This window comes from Corapipo altera, unplaced genomic scaffold, assembly GCF_003945725.1.
Source record: "Corapipo altera isolate COAL_440 unplaced genomic scaffold, ASM394572v1 60644, whole genome shotgun sequence".
Classification (NCBI taxonomy): Eukaryota; Metazoa; Chordata; class Aves; order Passeriformes; family Pipridae; genus Corapipo; species Corapipo altera.
The window spans coordinates 192,012-213,656 of record NW_020885089.1 but is presented as its reverse complement, the minus strand read 5'-3'; the positions used below and the strand labels follow the sequence as shown (position 1 = coordinate 213,656).

The following is a 21,645-nucleotide window of genomic DNA, read 5'->3' as shown; positions in this document are numbered from 1 at the left end:
GAGAGGTATGTTAGGGAAGACTGTTTGGATTAGTCCCACCTCAAGCAAAGGCAAACACATCCGAGGGATTGTTTCTGCCCAGGGGCCTGGTTTCACCTGGTGGGTAATGCAAAAAGATGGGGAGACACGTTGTGTACCACAAGGGGACCTAATTTTGAGTGAGACAGGTCTGTAATGGTTCATTGTATATATATATAGATGTATATAGTTTTAAAGGGATGTAGTTTTTAAAGGGGGTTAATTTGGGCATGACATGGATGGCATAGAATAAGGGGTGGATAATGTCCTAGTTAGAACAGCTGGGACCAGTTCATCACTGGATGGGTGCAACCCAAAACTGTGTATTCTATAGCCTTCCATGCTATTTCCCAGAAACTGTTATCAATGAACCATTTACACCATCTACCCATAGAGCCTGATTCCTCAGGTTATAAACTAGGTGTTAAGAGGCCTTCGAGATAGGAGGGTGCTCTTGTCCTCACGCCCATTGAAGAATCCCCTGCCCTTAGGGAGGTACTGGGCATTCCTGCCTGAACTGGAGGATATATAATCTTAGAGTCTTAGAACTTTTTTAACCACTTGTGGGATCCAGAGGAAGACTGCAGATAACCACTCTCAACCAAACTGCAGACCACCACTCTCAACTGGACTGCAACCACCACTCTTCAACCAGACTGCAACCACCACCCTTGACCGGACTGCAATCACCACTCTTGACCAGACTGCAACAGCACTCTCACCAACAGGTTTTTCCCCTCTCCTTTTACTTTGGACTCAGGGGGCCCAAAGAACTCCACTCTGTTCATGCCCCAGGGTGCCGAGTTATACATTTGGGTTTTGTGGGTTAAAACCAATTGTTTGTCTGTATAATCATACTTGTTGTATTATTTTATTAAATTGTTATTCTGACTTATAATCTCTCTTTTGAGTTGAGTTCGTTTCCCCTGCTGGTTTACCTTTAAACCAGCACAGCAACTCAATTAAGCACTATGGAACCTGAACAGATAATCATGGGCTTTGCTGCACCCTCAAGCATGAGGAATTGTGTCTCTTTTTAAGTGGAGGGAAGCAAAGCTCTCAAAAACCTGCCTGAGTGTTTACATCAATTTCCTGATGATTGGTGAGGAGAGACCCGGTGCATTTCATCAAAGCAGGAGGTGCTGGTGCCTGAAGTGTGTGCCAGTAATGGGAGTTGTAAGAATCTTTTTTTTTTCACCCTGACACAGTGTGGTTTTTAACCCAGGTTCTCTCCCTTCCCTGTGCAAGACAGCCACAAGCACAGGTAAGGCAAGTGCAGGGATGTGTAACACTAGTCCTGCCTGAACCGTGGTCATTCAACCTTCCCGCTGCAGGCATGGACTATCGGATGCCTTCAGGAAGAGGATACTTCTCTCTGCTGTCGTCATTTCCCACGCTAATTGTCACTGGCAGAGGTAGCATTTTTATTGTCTAATCACAGCACGTGCAGCATTTTATTTGGAGTCTGAAATTCACCCCCCTGACAGGCAGAGAAGCCAAAATACATGGGGATGACATTCAGACTGTACTGAGGGGCTTTTACCCTGTCTGGGGATGTATTTCACCACACTTGCATAAAGATGCTGTTACACCCACTGCAAAATGTTTGTCTTGCATAACATTACCCTGTCTCCCATTACAGAACTTATCCAACATATTTAGGGAGTTTAATCATTGGTTGCTGAAATAAACAGGACCCGAGTGCCTCAGCACGAGTGAGTTTCAGAAATCCCCTGCCAGATCCGAACTTGTCAGTGCCAGTGAAGTGACACGAGTCAGTCCAGTGCTGTCATTTTCCAGTGGGTACATTCAGCACATCCTCCTCGACACCCAGTACACCACCTTTTCCAGACACATCCCTGTTATTTTATCAGCCCTTGGAACACGGTGCAAAGTGTCGGTAGTTGCCCTACAAGTGACCTGTGGTAGCACACCCTGGGATAAATTGTTAATGCTTTCACAGGCCCAGACACAACAGGCAGAGAATACTCTCGGTTTTGTAACTAATTCCATAAAATGAAGAACTGGTGTAAAACTGGCCACATTTCCAGAGGTGCTAAGACTGGTTGCTGGGCTTTGGGGGCACCACAGGACCCACGGGAAAAAAATTGTGCTTTCATAAGTTGACACTTTGTGGGCTGCCTTCCTTCTGCATAGATGGGGAACACTTAGGAATTGTTCTCCTCTGCTCATCTTCCTCACAGAGTTTTCCAGCTGAGTCCTGACCATCCCTAAGGATGGAAGACTGTATGGTGGGGCAGGGCAAAGGTGATGTGACAGTCAGGTTTTGTGTGTGAGGCAGCAAAATAGAAAGCAGTGTTTCTGGTCTCAGCAGTCTCCTCTCCTGGCTGCAGGCTGCCTACCCCTCACGCACACACTGCTTACCAAATTCCAGCTTTCCTCAGCACTTTGAGCTTGCAGCCCAATTTCATTCCATCAGCTGTATTATTAATCAGCAGGCTGCAAATTATGTTGCTATAGCCCACGTGCTTTTTATATTTTAAACTGAAAATTGAATAAATTGGTGCATAGTAAACAAAATCCCAGCGTTCCGGGAGCAGCACACAACTGGCATGGCTGAGCAAGGGGAGCTCTGGGGGATCTGGGGCCAGGACAGATGGGAGCCCACGGAGGATGACCTCATCCAGGCTGGATCCCCTTGTCAGCAGATTGAGGTAATCAGTGGAGTGATTGTCCAGACAGGCTCTCTACAGATCCCAGGGTAGCAAACACACCACTGAGATCGTCTCTCTCCTGCTTCTCACCCAAGGTCCCACTTGTTCTGTTCAACTGAGATGGAAGAACCCAAACATCCCAATCCCCTGCCACTTCAAGAAAGACCTTGAAGGGCTAGAGTGTGTCCAGAGAAAGGAACAGAGCTGGGGAAGGGTCTGGAGCAGCAGGAGCAGCTGAGGGAGCTGGGGGGACTCATCCTGGAGAAAAGGAGGCTCAGGGGGGACCTTCTGGCTCTGCAACTCCCTGAGAGGAGGGGGGAGCTGGTGGGGTTGGGCTCTGCTCCCAGGGAACAAGGCACAGGAGGAGAGGAAACGGCCTCAAGTTGTGCCAGGGGAGGTTCAGGTTATATATTGTGAAAATTTCTCCACGGAAAGAGTGGTCAGGCATTGGCACGGGCTACCCAGGGCAGTGGTGGAGTCCCCATCCCTGCAGGGATTTAAAAGCCATGTGGATGTGGCACTTGGGGACATGGGTTAGTGGTGGCCTTGGTAGTGCTGGGGGAATGGTTGGACTTGATGGTCTTAGAGGGCTTTTCCAACCTAAATGATTCTGTGTTCCTGTGATTTCAGCCCAGGTGAGCAGCCGCACGGAACTACCCGGAGAGCCGGTGTAACAGACAGATAACATACAAATGCCAAAAATTATGTTTCGCCATTGTTTCTCCCTGTCAAAAACTTCCTACCAAAACTTCTGTGTCAGTTTTCCACCAGAAGTTCTCACCAAAATTTTCCCACTGGAGTTTTCCTGCCAAAAGATCCTGGTATTGTTCATCCTTATCATATCTCTGCAAACATCTGAACAGGGCTACGTGCCAAAACACCACAGACTACCTCCTTTGAACACTATAAAAGTTGAAGAGAAATTTGGGAAGATCAGGGAAAGAGGAGTGAGAAAGAGAGTTTGGCTATACCAGCTGAAAAATCTCGTCTCTGCCTCGCCCTCACCTTTTCTTTTCCTCCGCCGCCGTAAAACTGCCTGCCCGTCACCAGAGACTGAACCTCTGCCGTCTGGCAGTGGACTGGGACCCTCAGTGCTACCCACGTGAGTTTTCCCCCCCGACCATATACCGAGATCCCCGTTGTGATATATAAATAATTGTGATTCGTGAAACAAATGGGTGATTACATCAAAATAAAACAAACGGATTGTAAAACTTAATTACACCCCCATAAAGAAATAAAACAGACCCTTACAAGGTCAAGAGGCCTAAAACCTCCTTACTGTCCGAAGAATAAAATATAGTAGAACTTTAAATCTTTAGGCGCCTGTTCGTCCAAGAATGCATGAATTATGACTGGTTGTAGAGATAACCCTTTTAGCTTTAGCTGTAAGAAAACCCATATATTAAATACTTAGCAAAAACCTGTAGAATGTATATGTATATGATATAATTAATATGCATGAAGTAGCTAAGATAAATACTAAATGTACCCTGTAGTAAGGGTGTGCAGATTTGGGAAACTGGTCCCATTTCTGTCACCCAGCCGGCTGCTTGCTTTTACCATATAATAAACTATTATTCGAAACTTATAGAAACTCGAGACTTTGTTTATCACACCGTCCGGCCTGGAGCCGCCCGGTGTGAGGCGTGAGCTGCGGAGAAGCTCACATCCTGGCTGCATTCCAGAGAACTAAAGACTCCCTGCAGCTAAAGAGATAACATCACACCGAAAAGCGGCACAGACCAGAAAAAAAAAAAAAAAGGGAAAAGCTTTTTTTTTCCCTCCCCCCCCCCCCCCCCCCCACTCCACAAGTCAGCTCGGACGAATAGGTAGTTCTTGGTGGTAATCTTTTTCTATGCTTCTAAAAAAGTAATCTTAGCATTTTCTAACCTTTTCTTATTTTTTTTCCTCTTTCTCTTCGCATCTCTTAGCAATTAATAAAAACAGTTTTGGCATCAACAGTTAACTTGTATGAGTTTTAATTTTGCTCAAGGGAACATTCGAATATAAAAATTCTTTCTGCAATATTTTAGCAGATTGTAACAGCCAGGTACAGCATGTGCCTTAGTCATCGCCTCACCCCAAACTGTACTAGTGAACAGCTCTCTAAATAGAGTCTGAAAAAAACTGAAAGGACAGTATAAAATATTTAAAAAGTTCCTTTGACTTCCTAACATTTCATGCAGAAAAAAGGACATAGAGAAATACCAACAGAGGAGAGGCTGATTGATGGTTGGACCAGAACTAGCCTCCCATGTCCATGTTTCCCATTCAAACCTTTGTAAAGGTCAGTTTATATTTCTAGTACACAGAATAAAAATGCCATTTAATAATGCATATATTTTTCTTTTCCTTCCTGTTACTAAGATTGCATTGCTTAGCAGAGCTCCAGTGCAGCCTCAGTGGTGGTTTACACACTGGTGTAAGGCACCACTGGAGTGGTCCTTTTGCATTAGCTCTGGATTAGTCACTCCTCTGAAATTACTCTGCCTTTGCACTGATGCCATCAGGAAAAGATGAATTCTCCAGGGGAGTGTGTGACAGTAATGTGTGATCAACTGCCCCAGAGTAGTATTAATGTGCAAAAATAAAGTGGAAATTAAAAACAGCAGGACAGGAAAGTGCTGTGAGTGTCAGTCTCGGGAAATGAAACCACTCCGTCTCGCCATGTGCACCATTCAATTCTTCATACACGGTCTGATTTCTCCCCAAAGTGTTATAAATCAAATCAATGCTTAAATATTGGTGTCTACAAAGCAGTTGGGAAGGTAAATTGTGGTAAATCCACGTGCATGGAATGGAGCAGCCCTCCACACCTGCACCCATCACATGATGCTGCACCACCACTGCTGGTGCACATTGCCCTTCCCCTTCCCACTGCACCTAAGGATATCACAACCAAACACAGGCTCTTTGGTGCAGGCATCACACCTTCCATTTTTTCTCTTACTTTTAGAACCCCAAAGAGAGGTCAAGGGTGTGAGTTCATGTCTCAGAAGGAATGAACTGCTCCTGCAGCCCTGGCTCTGCTTTATTCTGGTGTAGCAAAGCTGGCTGTGCATGAAGCAGGTTGTTTGCCCTGCTCACAGCAGGGGTGAGACCCTGGCTCTGGGCACAGGCAGTTGCTGAGCACCAGGACATCAGCCAAAGGCACACCAGTGAGTTGTCCACTAGGGAAATAGGGCCTGCCTCTTGGAAATAGGTATGCTTCAAAGGAGGAGATGTCAGAGTACAAAATCTGTCAGGCACAAGTGAAGTATTACCCTCAGCCCTGCCAGCAAATCCAGTGCTCTGCGAGGAATGGAGGGTTACATGGAAGAAGGATCGGAGATGCTTTGGAGCTGTGCTAAATCCAGGTCTGGATAATGTGGCAGAGGATGGCGTGGAGCAGCTGGTGCAAAGAACAGTGGAGTAGTGAGCAGATGTGATGTCCAGACATGGAGCTCCTGGGATTGGGTCTGTGTGATGAAAGCGGTGCCAGCAGCACATCCCACCTACTTCCTATTTTTTGCAAACGCTTGTTCACAATCTTGAGCCCACACAGCCTGTCCCTGCTGCTCTCCTCCCTGTCCCCACAGCTGCACCCAGGCCTTAGCACCCTCCTGTTGTCCTGAAATAAGCCTATTCACTCCTTCCTCCATCTTCCTGCATCACATTTTATCGGCGGAGAGGTTAGGACAGAATTGCACACGAATCAATATGATTGGCAAAAATGTCCCCTTTATTCGAGGAAAGGCAGCTTATATGCTGCCTGTGGCACAGAGACGTGATTCTTCCCCAGGTTACATTGGATACATAAGGAAAACATACTGTGGTGTACAGTACTAATTGGATAACAGCAGGTGTCCATAAAACTTGTTTTCCTGCCAGAACAACTCCTCCTTCACCTTGGCACAAGGCCTGCAGCCATATTAGTGGTGCAGTATTTTTTTACTGTGTGCACCCAGCCATGCCAAGGTGAGGGTCTCAGAAATGCAATAGAAATTGTTCACACAATTTCTGCCCTCCGACAAATCCCCCGTTGAAGTTTGAACAATTTAAATTGCATTTCTGTAACATTCCTTATTGTAGTCATAACACTTCAATAAACGCAAACATACAATAACACTACTATCATTACTAAACTTAACCTATTGACCCCAAGATGTGTGTTCTAAAAGTGTGCCTAAAAGTGAGGGTTGATTCTTAAAACTTCCACTCCGTCCAGAACATCCTTGGAAATGGAACTCCATTAAACTCTGGGCCATATGTCTTCTGTTATTCTTTTTCACACCTTGGCCCTTAAATAACACAATGACATAATCATATATTAACACTGGATCTTCTGTTTCTATTGCACTCTTTGCATACCATTCTATTGCAGCCCGGAGATGTGTTTCAGGATTTTTTGCCATTTTATGTAAAGGTATCGGTGTATTTGTTTATTCAAAAGCGTTTGTGTATGTGTAAGTGAATATTCACACATATACATGCATACATTTTCATTCGTTCACTTTCACACGGTGGCCACCATCATTCAAACATGCTTCACACAAACATACTTTTGAATCTCATTTCACTGTGTCTCATGAAGTACGAGACCATACTAATTCTCTAGTACCTTCTGGTGTGAAGGCTTCTCCATCAAACAGGAAAACTTTCCTCCACCAGTACTCAGTGAATAATCTAAGATCTTTACCTTCTACAATTATATGCTTAAACATACTGACAAATTGCGTTCCAGCAAAACTAAAAATACTGTGCATTAACAACACTAAAATGTGCACATAATGCTGAAAAATTGTGTTCTTGTAATACTTACTTTAAAGTTCGTACAATACACTCTCTTAAATCCTTAATTTCATGTGCTTAAAAAATATACTAAAAAGGTGTCTATGACTAAGAAAAACTATGTTTATAATACTAAAAAGAACTGTGCTCCAAAAACTATGTTCTAACAATATTGAGGAAACTGTTAACCACAACAGCTCCTGATGTTACCATTGTTACCTGCAGAAAACAGCATCAACCTTGTTTTCTTTCCAAGGTTTCATTCATCATGCAGGCAGCTACGAACACCTGTGTACAAAAAAAACCTTAACATGAAACAACTTTTGGAAATGAACTGAGGGGGCTGCCACCTATTCTCTCCCCGTTTCTGTCTTGCAAAAGTGTTGTACAAATTCTTAAATCACTGACCTCTATACCAAAGACATAGTATTGTCTGGTAATTTGGTAGTAGTTTTCAAAGTATACAAGTAATCCACCCTTTTAAAGTTTTTCTAGTTTGGATACGATATAGAATTTTACCTCAAAAATTGGTATGTCACAATCACATATAATTTTGGGTAGACTCGTAGCCCAAAAGGTTTCTGTCATATGCCAATTCCAAATAAATCTTGCTACCCGCTGTAACACTACTGGGATGAAACACATACAAAGACGAGCACCGCAAGATAATCAATGTCTGATGTAGAATTCCCAAACCACACCAGTCTGCCCGATCTTCACAAACATCACTGGTGTGACATGAACAGCACAGAAAACAGACCATTGTATACAGGGACAACCATTAGGCCTCAGGATGTTAAACCACTATACCAATGCCCCAAAAGGAACACTGTGATCTGCAAAAATAAAAAATTAGACAATTTAGCAATGATCAATTCGTGAAACAAATTTAGAATATAAAACCTGCTCTACTTGCTGGATGGTTTGAACTGCTCTTTTAGTCAGTTCCCTTGGTTTCCGAGGATTGTCAGAATGTTTGAGTAGGTCAAATAGAGGTGCCAGCTGGGTGTTTGCCAATTCCAAATAGGACCTAATCCAATTGAAAGACCCTCATAGCTTTTGTATGTCAGTAAGAATTCTTGACATCAATATCCAATTGAACTGGTTGAGGAATAACTGCTTTCCGTGTAATTTTTGAATCCTAAATACTTCCAGGGTTCCTCTCGCTGCACCTTCTCAGGAGCAACTACTAGGCCAAAGGATTGTAGACTCTTTCTGGTTTCAGCTTCCAACACACCCAACTGATCCTCAGTGGCCACAGCCAGCAGAAATATTACCTATATAATGACAACAAAAGACAGTCAGAAAATTGCAGGAGACAATGTTGGAATCATAAACCACTGACAAATTATAGGAATATTTTCATTTCTTGGGAGAGGGTTTTCTATGTATAACACTTGTAAGGTTCTGCACGATCAATAGATGGAACTGACAATGTGATCTTTTCTTCTCTATAACTGGGGTCTAACTGGATTGTGAAAAAACAACCTGTCAAATTAATAATAACAATGGGTTATTCAGCAGAAAGCATAGAAGGGGTCAATAAACCAATGCTGACATGGTAACCATGATCGTCCCACCCGTCTGAGATCATACAACAGTCTTCATTTCACAGATTTTTTCTTTATCACAAAGACAGGGGTGATTAAAGGATTCTGAGATGGTTCAACGTGATCAACATCAAACTGTTGCAGAGCCAACAGCTGTTCTGTAGGTATAAGCCACTGCTGAAATCACACAGGATCTGTATGTTCTAAAAGAAAATTCTGAGCAGTACCTCCTAGTCTCACAACCCAAACCCCTGGCATGACCACAGGCCAGGAGGCCGGCCAGGATGTCCGTGCAATGATAGTTACGTCAGGTCCCGAATGCAGAAGTTCGTCCGCTTGGACAACTAACAGCAAGCTTCAAGTATCGTAGAGAGTGCAGGTCAGCTGTGGACGTTGTGCAGAGATTGGCACTGACCAAAAGACTTGTGGTGCATCAGTAGAATCAAATCCTCCATCCCGATGCTCACGAGGCTCTGCTTGGGGAACATAACTCAGAAAAGATACAAGTTGAGCTATCCGTGTCCCTTTAGGAATTGTCACTGGAGGATAAGGTGTGGAGACCATAGCACAAATCTGCCTCGTACAGTTAGCATCAATGACTGCAACATGAACAAAAAATCCCCAAATCCCACAATCGTGCTACTAGAATGGTTGATTAACAAGGCACTTAACCCATGTTGCCTTCATACAATGCTAAACATCCACCAGTCAGATTACATGATAAATACATCTGGTATAGAACAAGCAGTAGTCACAAGCATTGAGGACATTTTTCTGAAAACACACTTGCCACACGCAGGGCACATCTCAAGGATGAAGGACCAGCTGTTCCACAATGAATATTGCCACCAGCTGCCGCATGAAAGAAGCCCCGAAAAGAAGACACAAGGACTCCCTAAAAGGACGTCGCAGCCCTGGCCACACTGATCAACATAACTGGTGTACTCAGGTCTCCAATCAGGAGGTCTAGAGACACAATACCTGTAGCGCTGTCGATGATTCTGAGAAAGGACGCAGGACGGTCCTGACAGTCTGCAGGGCCCCCCCGCAACAAGCTGATCAAGCAGGGCAGCAACATCGATAGCCCGTGATTTAAACCCTGGAAAACACAGAAAAGTTCAAACGACCCTGCCTCCTGCACAGCCCACACAGCTACAGCCCATGGGCAGCATGACACATGAAAAAGGAACAGCACCAGGGGAAAGGCTCCACCTGAGATTTAAGCTCTATAAGCCTCTGAAACAAGGTTGAAATAGAACACCAAATTTGTGTAAGAATCTCTTATTTAACTTCAGTCCTAATCATATGGCTAGTCAGACAGGGCTAGTCTTGAAGACAGGGCTTAGCTTTAGCTTTTACCTTTAACACTGCTGCAAGAACAACTTGGTAGCACACAATTCAGGAGAGTTTGTCTCCAAATCTTGGCTAAATCCATAATACAAATATAATCATATTATAACTTTCTATGCTGGAGAAAAATGCAAGTTGTGAGTCCAACTCTGATCCTTGCTTGCTAGCAATATAATACCACATACAAAAAGAATAAGTGGAAAGACCTTGTTGGTGACAGAGATTTCCCCAACTCCGGAGTAGTAGATTCAGGGATCTAGAGAGATATTTTACCTAAGAATTAAGGAAATCCCCAGCCTGCTAGCTTTCCACTTATCCTATTCGCAGATTTGTAGTTTTTGTAAGGTAATTTCTACTCTCTCCCTAGATCTGAGAAACTGCTGGAGGTGGTTTGAGTCCCACCCAGTTGCTAAGCAACAAATGATCTCTATTGTGTGAACCTTTTGTCTCCTCCTGCTAAGGTTGAACACGAAATTTGGGCAGAAGGTCTTTACAGGGGTAAAATGTAACTAAAAACAAGGCAATTCACTAAAGCTTTTATATAAAGATTCATTCTCTGGGAAACTCTTAAAATTTCTTGCATGTTAACTTTTAGTAAAACACAATCTTTCAATTTTAAGTCATCTACAAGTGAGTAGAAGGACTAGAGAGAGATTCTGCTTTCTCTTCTCAATTACTGACATGCCTGGATTCTGCAGGGCTACTCCCCCGCAAGCCAGTCACCGCCGAGCTGCTGTTCCCCGGGCCGCCCCGCGCGCCGTGCAGCTCCCGGGGATCCCCGCAGAAGTCTGGCTGGCTCTGCAGAAGTAGCTGTCGGCGTTGCCTCTGTCGCTGAGGTCCCTCTGTCGCCTCTTGCTGTGGCTGCCAGCGCCGCCTCCCCCACGGCCCAGCTCGGCGCAGCGGCAGCCCCAGCGCACAGTTCCGAGCCCTGGCGCGCGGCCCCAGCGCCGGCACGCCGGACTCTAGCAGTTGTTTGAGTAATCCTGGAAACGCGTGTCCCTTTTTTTTGTGTGTGTTTTTTTTGTTTTGTTTTGTTTTGGTTTTGTTTTTTTTTTTCCGAAAACAGCGTCCGTTGCCAAGGCAGCGAGCCACAGTGGCTGTCTTCCGGGTTTCATGGAGGCCTCAGGCGCCAGCGATGCAGCGCCATCTAGCGACGCTGAGGCTTTTAGCAGCATCGTTCCAGGTGACACATGCGCAGTAGCAGGCACAGTGAGGAGCGACACTGCCGACTGCGCAGCCGCAGTAGAGAGCGGTGCCGCTGGCACGGCTCCAACTTTAGTCTCCGCCGTTACTGATTTTCCTGCAGCCTCTACACGTCCTGCTGCTACATACACGGTGCTAAACAGAGGTGATCCCGCTGCTGTTAAGGTTCCTAGCATTCGCAACTTCGCAGCCGCAGGCACGGGGATCTCCCCTACAACGGACTGATCGGGGCAGGGACTTGCCGTAGTCCCGCCGTCTCCCGACAGAGCTGTTTGAACATTTATGAGTTCCCGTCGCTCAGAACTTAAGTCTTGTAGCGACTCAACTGCCAGACGCCCAACCATAGTACACCTTCTAGCGTCTCCTGATCCCGTAGAGATCTCGTCCCAAAACAATTCCTTTATAGTGTCCCTTGTGGACACCTGAAAGGCGGTGTGAGCAGTGGGAAGTAGATTCTTCGCTCTCACCCATTCCATTAACCCCTTAGGGGCTTTTTCATCAGAAACAGGCTCTCCTAGAGAGATTATATATTGGAGGAACGTTTCCACAGCCTCATCCTCTTTGGATGCCGCGGGCCCCATGCTCTCTCCCTCGGTCAACTCACCGGGCCAGGGTAAGATTTCCTCTGTGCCGTGCGCACGGCCGTTATTATAGCGCCGGGGACAGCGCTGCCTTCACGACCGCTTCCCTCAGCTCCTTCGTCCGCCTTACGTCCCTGCAGAACTCGGCGAAGTAGGACTCCCTGTTAAACGGGCGCCAGATATCGGCGGAGAGGCTCGGACAGAATTGCACACGAATCAATATGATTGGCAAAAATGTCCCCTTTATTCGAGGAAAGGCAGCTTATATGCTGCCTGTGGCACAGAGACGTGATTCTTCCCCAGGTTACATTGGATACATAAGGAAAACATACTGTGGTGTACAGTACTAATTGGATAACAGCAGGTGTCCATAAAACTTGTTTTCCTGCCAGAACAACTCCTCCTTCACCTTGGCACAAGGCCTGCAGCCATATTAGTGGTGCAGTATTTTTTTACTGTGTGCACCCAGCCATGCCAAGGTGAGGGTCTCAGAAATGCAATAGAAATTGTTCACACAATTTCTGCCCTCCGACAACATTTGATTTAATGCAGGTGTCAGAGCACCCATCCACCACCAAAATGGGGCAAGAGCAGTGACTGCTGCCATTCATCAGCTGTGAGGGATCCCAGCCTGCTCCTTCCACCTCACTGGCAGCAAAACTAGTCAAGAGCAAAGCTTTTGATTTCCCAAACTGTCACCAACTTGGCACCGATTTCCTTGAAGGTTTCCTTTTGCCTTCTGTTTTATTAAACTGACCTAAAACTGCCAAAGCAAAGAAAAAAGATGAAGTCTCTCTCATGTCATAGGTAGCCACCTCTGTAAATCCTTGGGAATGAGCTTGTCGAAACACCCTGGCACGGGAGGGGGTTGCCGCTGGAGCAGCCATTCTCTGCCCACCCACATTTCCCATTGTTTTTCACCTCATGCTATTATTTTTTACGTGTACTGTAACCAGCCTTTATACACTGAGAACATCCGGGAGCAGAGGCAGGAGACCTCTGCAATGACGTGACTCCCAGCTCTGTGTGCTGGAGGCTCCAGGGAAGGCCTCAGAGAGCCCAAATTTTGCCATGGTGCTTCCCTGTTCCTGTCCCACCCCAGAGACAGTTTCCTGGTGCTGGCAGCAGTGTGCCATCCCTTTCCCTGCCCAGCCTCCTTCCCCACTTGCCGCACAAGCCATTTATCATTAATAAAAGTCCTAATTAAAAGCACAGCCTCTGTCTGCTCATAACCCCCCAGTGTCACTGGTTTAGCCATGGACACCAAAGCTGTACTGGGCAAGGGGAACCCAAGCATCCCAGGAGGGCACCACGCAGGGTCTACAGCACTACAGTTTTGGATACAGGTACCTGGATCAGCTGCATTCCTCATTGTACCCACAGCAGAAATCCAGTCACAAGAAAGAAAAACAACAGAATTACTTCAAAACTGGTGGTTTTTTTTCTAAAAGCAGATGCCTTTCTTTTGCAGTGGCTGTCCCCAGCATGCCAAATCCAGATGATGCCCAGATTAAACACCACCACTGCTGTTCCCCCAGCCTTTGGAGCAAATTCTTTGCAATACCTGGATCCCAGCTTAGCTTTAACAAAGGAACTATCCCAGGAAAAACTCACCTGCTCACCTGGGTATTCATGTGCTTTCCCAGCTCCCAGCATTTGGATTTCTGTTCCTTTGCAGCACCGAGCCTGCAGAAAACAAGCAGCCAGGTCCCTTGCATGGACTTTCTTAAAGCTTTGCTGCAAATTACCTGGGATAAGCATGGGAAGCAGAAGAGAAATAAAAATGGGAGTTAGTCATGGTCTTCCTATTTATTCATAGATTATTTTACCCATTAATTAAAAGGGAGCAGGCTTCAGAATGGGAACTGCTTCCCCAAGGTCCCAATTAAGTGGGATGGCTCAGTGGGTGTCCAAGGGACTGGGCTAGGATGGAGGGATTGATGGATGGTAATAATGAAGGAGCTGTTTGAACATGTGCAAGCGAAGTTCTCCAGTGACCTTCAGCAGCCTGGTTTGGGAAGGCTGTGCTGTCTGTGCCAGGAGATGTTATCTCCTCCAAGACCAGCCCAGCTGAGGCATCCTCCAGGCTTTTGTGCTTTAGATCAAACACCTTGGGAATATTACAACATGAGAAATCACCAAGGCCAAGTGCACAGCAAAATAATTTCCCCCCCTCTCCTCCCCAAGGCTGGCCATTTCTCTGCACTACCTGGTCTAATTTAAGTGTTTTTAAGCTTAAAAACATGTTTTGGAAGTGATGGAAGTTGTCCGACATCCCAGCTTCTCGGATCCCATGACGTACTGAAGCTGGGCAGTATTTATTTGTTTTAGCCTTTTAATAGGGGGCCAACTTGAATTTACAACTCAATCCCAAACACTCCGAAGCTGGGAATGCAAAGGAGCCAATGCCGATGACAAACCCCTAGCAGAGAAGTCTCCTGGCTCAACACAGTTTATCCAGGAGCAGCACGTGGATGTCACATGGTGAGCACGTTTGAGATAATGCCCAAGGTATTTTGGGAAATGTGGGGTGAAGTCACAGCCCCACAACTGAAGCTTGGGGGGTTTGGAGTGTTATGGAGTGTTGGGCTGTTTTCCGTGGGAGCAGTGGAGCTAATTGGATAGTTCCCATGGACACAGCCTTGAGTTGTAAGGAGTACAAGGTTGAATCTGTTTGGCTGAGTGCAGGTGCTGCATTCCTCGGTGTTTTTGTGGGAATATGTTTGTGTTGTGTGTGTGGGAAAGTAGAAGTTGGAGAACTTAATAAAAAGCTGCCTGCTGCGCTGAGCAGGCAGACATCTCTCTGGCTCATCCTAGTGTCTCATCATCCTAGTGTGTGTGTGTCGCGTGTCTTTCTTCCCCTACAGACCAAGGCCTCCGACAGGTACCCTACGACAGGGAAATGAGCTTTTGATTAATACTTCTGTGCCTTTTCTAGAGGTTCTTAAGCTGGGAGTTCACAAGGGCAAGGTTGGCAGCGACACAGAGCTGCTCTCTTCTGCCCCAATCTGGGAAGATGGAAAATACCCTACACCTAATGTGCTTATGACAGCAGCATGGTTGTTTGGAGGAGAACAGCTCTTAAGACACTTGTTTAGCCCAAAATTGCTCAAACCTTCCCTCTAACAGCACTTGCCTTATCACACAGTGGCTGCCATGCTCCAGGTTCGTGTGCCCTCAGCAACAGCCCATGGGCTAACTGTAGAGTCCCAGAAGGGGATGATGTGTTTGTCCCAAACACCAACATCCAGATGGCTGTGGAGCCAACCAAGGACTGTTGGGAATAACATGGTGTGAGGAAGACCAGGATGTGGCTGGAGAAGGGGCCATATGGAGGAAGGGCAGCACTTTTACGGGACAAACATGTTTGTTCTGGCTCCTGGAGATCAGCACAGCACAATGCAGGGACAGAAATGAGGCTGAGAAATGGGCATGGACTGTAGGGGGATCCAGACCACCCAAGACACTCAAAGCCTCTGAATCATTTCCAGAAAGGTCTGAAAGAACAGGCTGTGCATCAGAACTAATTGACATAGAAAGTGAAAAACTTCTCTCCAGGGAGGGGAAAACTTAACTATAAAAGGTGTCCCTGTGAACAGGTCCCTGCCAGGACCCTGGATATGCCATCAGCTGGACCAACTCTAGAACCAGGACTGGTGATTTCTTTCCTTCTTTCTTTCTTTCTTTTTTCTTCTCCCTTCCCTTTCACCCCACCCCTTTATCCAAACCCACTGCCATGTGCTTATACTGGGAGCCTAGGGACTAACACACCAATTTCCAGGCCAGGTGTGTAATTTACTAATAAACTTTGTGAGTTTTTGCACACCCTCTGACATTTGTCATTCCTTTTGACCACGAGCATCTACAAATCTTAGGAGCTCCCTTCCCCTTAGGAGTGGGACACCACAAAGCCCCGGGATGGGATGTGGGAAGCAGTGCTGTGGCTTGCTGGCACGTGGCAGCCAGCGGCACCAGGGGAATCACAGGCTCCAGGGCACCACCAGCACGGGAAAATTTGGCTGCTGATGAGGTGCTAACGATGACAGAGCTGTGAGTCTGCCCTTCCCCACCAGCCAGGTCTCCTCCAGCCATATGGAGCTGGGCAAGTCTGGCAAGCCCTGGTCATCACTGGAGGTGTGCAGACAGGGCTTGAGCCCAAAATCAGGCATGGTGCAAAGGGCAGGGCAGGGTAGCTGAGAGTAGTGGAGACACTACACTGTCCCCATCACCTCCTGCCTCACAGGTCCCTGGAGGTGGATTTTGCTGGAGGAGTTGCCCAAAAGGGACACAGAGACGACTGTTCACTCCCCCTGCCCACAGCTCTAGGTGGGCTCCAGACACTGCTTTTGTGCCTGGAATAAGCCAACGAGCCCTGTGTCCTCACTGATCAGGGGGTCATAGTAGGAATGCCACTGCTGAGTGGGACGTGTGGACTGTTTCTCCCATCCTCTCCTTTCTTAGGTGGCTGCAGGCAAAGGTTTCACTGTCCTGGGGGGAAAGTTGATCTTAGGTCTCCACCCCTCAGCCTGCAGCTCCCATGCCCATGCTTTTCCTCTTGGTGGTCCCCAGAAAATGGCAAGGACTGTTTGATCTCACTGGGACATGGTTCATCCCTGGAAAAGGGTCTGGGTCAGCCAGGGCTGTTTCTGCGTGAGTTGAAGGAAGCAGCAGCCCCAGCTCACATGGACATGCCTCAGAGCCCTGAAGGCTTTTCAGCTGCTGGTTTAACCTCTCCAGTCCTCCCAGGCTTGCAAGACATATCCAGCTGAAGAACAAAACCAGAATAACCAGCTGGGCCACAGGTGCCAACCAGAGCCTTTGGTCTCGAGGAGACTCCAGCTGCCAGAGTTTCTGCTGGAGCCGGTCCTTTCACAGCAAGTGGAGCCTGGGCAGGGCAGCAGCAGCAGATGATGCTCGATCTCTGCCAGGCCAGAGGCAAAACCTGCTCTGGGCAGTCTTGGTGGCTCCAAGGAGGATTCATGAGGCTCCCCAGTAGAGCAATTCCCAAACCTCAGCATCGCTGTCACTAAAGGCCACAGTATCAATGACAAGGCATGAGGAGGGGGAGGAAGGCACTGCAGGAATTCAGAGACCTCTGTGTGAAGCAGATTAACCTGTAATTTGATGTTTTCAACCAGGGAAATTTTATCCCGTCATCCGAGGAACCCCATGAGTTATTTGTGTATTGTCTACGTGTGCATTGTTTCTGCCACCATCTCAAATTAAAGTCTGGCCTCAGCAAAGGACTATAAAAGGCTGTAAATGCTCCCATGGAAAAGATGAACAAGCTGAGGAGCTTTGTGTCTGGGTGCTGCTGTTAATCACACTAGTTCATGTAAGCAAGCCATTCAAGTGATATTAGGCCCAGCAAGACTAAAGAAAATTAATTAAGGCTTTAGAGAATAAAGATTCCTTGAAATACAAGCCAGATTTCTGATGGCTGCTGTAGGCAAATGAGGAGCCAAAAATCCGGAGGAACTGAGGGCCTGGAAGCCCAGGACATGCTTGTGGGTCAGAGCATGGAGGATTTGGTGATCACAACAAGCAAGAAAGACCCTTAAGTGGCTGGACCTGGAAAAAGTTTGATGCAATGGTGGATTGAAATGAAGTGGTTCAGCAGGAGACTTCTAAGCACCCTTTTTGTGGTCACTGAAAATTCGCTTGCCTGCATCTGAGGTCAGACAATAGGAATAATTAGGATTCACCATCTTTGTAAGAACCTCCCCTGCAGCCAGCACTGCCACTGCCACCCAGGGCCCCTCCCAGGCATCATCCCCCAGATGTGGGTGCAGAGAGGAGCCACAGTTTCAGACCCTTTCCTCTCTGCTTTTGGGGTGAAAAAACACTTGGTAGATCTTTTGTATCACCCCCACCAGGGTTAGATGATTGGAGATAAAGCCAGGGGAAAGCAAAGTATAAGAAGTGCTGCTTGAGCCATCTTTGTGACCTCCCTCTGCGCTCTTTGTGTCTCAAAGTGGTGTTTTGCAGAGGTGGAAAAAATAGGAATTATCTTCCCCAGCCACCAAGAGAAGAATTCCCTGCGTGGGTTCCCCATCCTTCATGCAAGGCAACTTGGCTTCTCCCTGCACTGCTGGGAAGCCTTAACCTCAGCTTTTGACTGGATGAAAACATCCCAGCTGAAGGCAGATGAAGGGAGATATTGAAACCAGCATCAAAACAGCTCATGGCAATGGTGAGCTGAGCAAAGCCTTCCAAAACCTGCATTTTAAGCTTGATCTGGTCCAAAAGTTGGCTTTACAAAGGACCGCAGAATTGTATCTCCCCTACCTCTGCACTGCGTGCTTCCAGTTTTGAGCAAAAGGCTGTTCTGCTGTTTTCTTATGCTTCTGATAACATTTTGCAGAGCATCTCTCCTGTGTTCTGTTTCCAGGTGAGCTTCCCAAGGTCAATAAAAAATAAGTTATTATCAGGCTAAAAAACAACATGCAAGGGAGCAAATCTGAAGTGCAGATGGGAGAAACACAGATGTGGCTACACATGGGGAAGAGCCCCTGCAGCAGCATCTGCACGGGATGTGGAGGAAGGGAGTCACAGAGATATTGAAATTTCTCACCTTCTCCCTGTTTCCCATTTCTTCCCCACTTCTGGGCACAAGCACCTCAAAGCCCTAGCGAACCATTACCAGGAAACGTGTCCAAACACTCAGAAAAACCCAGAATCACAGAAAATGCACATCCTGTGTGCTCAGATAAGGACCCAAATTAAACAATGCATACCACTGGTAACGGTAACTGAACAATGCCGGTGGAAGATTCACTCTCAGCGTGGCATCCTTGACCACGAGTTAGGTTTGTAATGCTTGGTCCTACAAATGAGGCCACCAAATCCCACAGAGCAAAGTGAGAAGGTGGATTCCTGACAATTTCTGCCAGCAGCATCCATGGTTGAGGAGACAAGGCAAGGAAGGAGAGCAGGACTGGCTTAGAGAAGAATGAGCATTTCATAAAACCAGTACTAGAAGAATAAGATCTGTTGATAACAGCCTAGAGGTACAGGAAGCACAGAAGATAAAACCAAAGTGATGTGGAAAAACTAGAACACTGGGATAATTTGCAAGTAAGGCTATTCAGTATTTATAGATGTAAAGGCATGCCTTTAAGGAAAAGGAACAGTGCTGCAAACTGAGAAGCCATTATATAAAAATGAAATCTGAAACTGAAATAACAACACAAACCCCCAAAAAACATGGCAGTAAAAGCCAGGTCAACCTGAATTATCCTGTGACCATCATTCAGTTGCTACAGCAAACCAAACGTCTTTGGAAAATATACAGAGAATTTAAAGCAGAAGTGGCTAATCAACTACAAGTTCAATATTCCAAACCAGAATGTGGGCAGGATTTTTTTTTTACCACTGCCAACTAAAAGTAAGTGCTGTAGATTTTAATAACAGCCAGTCCCTGCTGCCAGGTCCGCACAAGGTGTGTAAAACCTCCCAAATTCAAAGTAATTGCTCTTATTTCAGACTGAGTTTGAAACTTAGTTGCCATGAAGTTACTCACAGCCAGTTTTCAACTTTATTGATACTTCTTCGATTAATCCAAAGTTGGATGTGCAGCCGTTTCGTAATTATAAAAATGATCTACTTTGCACAGAAATAAAAGCAGCACTACCACCCCTGAGATGCAGCCACAGCATAAAAAACACAGTCTACAACCACAGGAAGGCTTTGCTTGTATGCATTAACTGCTATTTTATTGCTCCAAATGCCTCCCTTAGACACAGGGGAACGTGCAGAGCTATGAAGGCTAAGCCCAGAGGTATAAAATACCTGAATTTAAATTCCTGTGCTCCCACTATCAATAGACACTCAGTGAACACAATAAAGTCAAGGGAGCACCTCAACCCATCCTGAGGCTGAAACGGACAAGCAGGATTGGGTTGCCTAAACCTAAGAAACAAGGGCCCTGAGAGGCCCTTGGGCATCCAAGATGCTTTAGTCTGAAATTAAACTCTGTCAAAACCAAGCGGAATTTTTATTCTGTGCATAACTAAGGATCATAAAAACTCCAGCTTATCACAGCCCTCTCATGTTTCTACCCAACCATGGCTGGAAAACCTGTAAATGCTAACATTTATTTCAGTCCGTACATACACTAATATAAAAATACAAAGTTAAGAAGTTCCAAATCCAGCCATTTAATTTAGATTTAAAATAACTTTAAAATCTGCTTCACTATTCCAAAAGCTGCAAAATTCAGAAATCTTCCTTTAAAAAAAAACCAAAACAAGTGACCCAATTTCTTTTTTTAATCCACAGAAGCCCTTTTTCGAAACATTTTTTTCCATAGGTATGAAAACCAAAGCACAGTGATGTGCTCCTCAGAGAAAAGAAGAGCATCAGTGTATCACATATATACCACACTAAAAGAGATAAACCTCTTAATGGTCACCACCTGTTCCCTAAAAAAATGCTTAGACTAAAAGAAACATATTCCCTCAAGTTATCATCTTCTGAAACTCGAGAGTTATAATGAATGTGCAGATTCTAAAATATTTTTAGCAGTAAACATTTTAGAAAACAGTAAGAATTTTAGACACAGAATAAAGAAAGCTTCTTCCTTTGCCTTGAACTCAATGTTAACTGAGATGGATACCAAGAAAGTTCCTTTCTCTTCTTCAAAAAAATGCCTTTCTGGATCAGATTTGAAGGGTAAAATAATTTGCAAGTCTCTGACCACAGAATAGAATCACACAATTGTTTGGGTTGGAAAGAACCTTTAAGATCATCGAGTCTAACCATGATCCTAGGTCAGAACCAGTGCTGACCTGGAGAACTGGGATCTGAACCCAATCCTTGTTCATCCAAGGAAATATGTTTGGTGTAAGAAAATTTGGGTCACAAATATTTGCTGCTTAGATTTGATCAAACAGTATGTGAAATCACAAGTACTCCCTCAATCTTGTACTACAACATTGCCAGGCAACAGTAATACTGGTAGATTAATAGATCTATGTAAATTCATGTAAATCTTCCTCCACAGAACAAACATGCTTTTCCCAGCTGAATAAAATTATTTCTAGAGCTCCACCAGCACAGTCTAAGATGTAACCTCTCTATAAGCCTGCAATGAATAGGAAAAGGATCCATCTGGCCTCTGTCCCCATCCTCTGTGTCCATGAATAGCAGTGGAAAACCTTCTATTTTCAAGGATGATCACAGAATCCTGTAGGTTGGAAAAGCCCTCAGAGATCATCAAGTCCAACCCTTCCCCCAGCACTGCCAAGGCCACCACTAACCCACATCCCCCAAGTGCCACAACTACCTGTCCTGTGATGTGGAAGACCATAGCTTTAACTGGAAGTTAAAATAATATCTACTTGGAATGGTCTGTGTCTACTTCTCTTGCCGGAGCAGAGATAAACGCCAAAGACTCCCATGCCCCAGGTTTACTCTTCCACAATTTTATCAGGAGAGAACTACCTAAGGGAGTAAATACAAAAAATACTAGAGGTGATCTGCAGAATAAAAGTA

At 45.7% G+C, this 21,645-nt stretch overlaps 1 protein-coding gene across 1 annotated transcript in view; it reads right to left on the bottom strand.

Moving 5' to 3' along the window:
* LOC113960161 (spindle and kinetochore-associated protein 1-like) overlaps positions 1-21,645 on the bottom strand; it is a 32,045-nt gene that overhangs the window by 3,250 nt on the left and 7,150 nt on the right.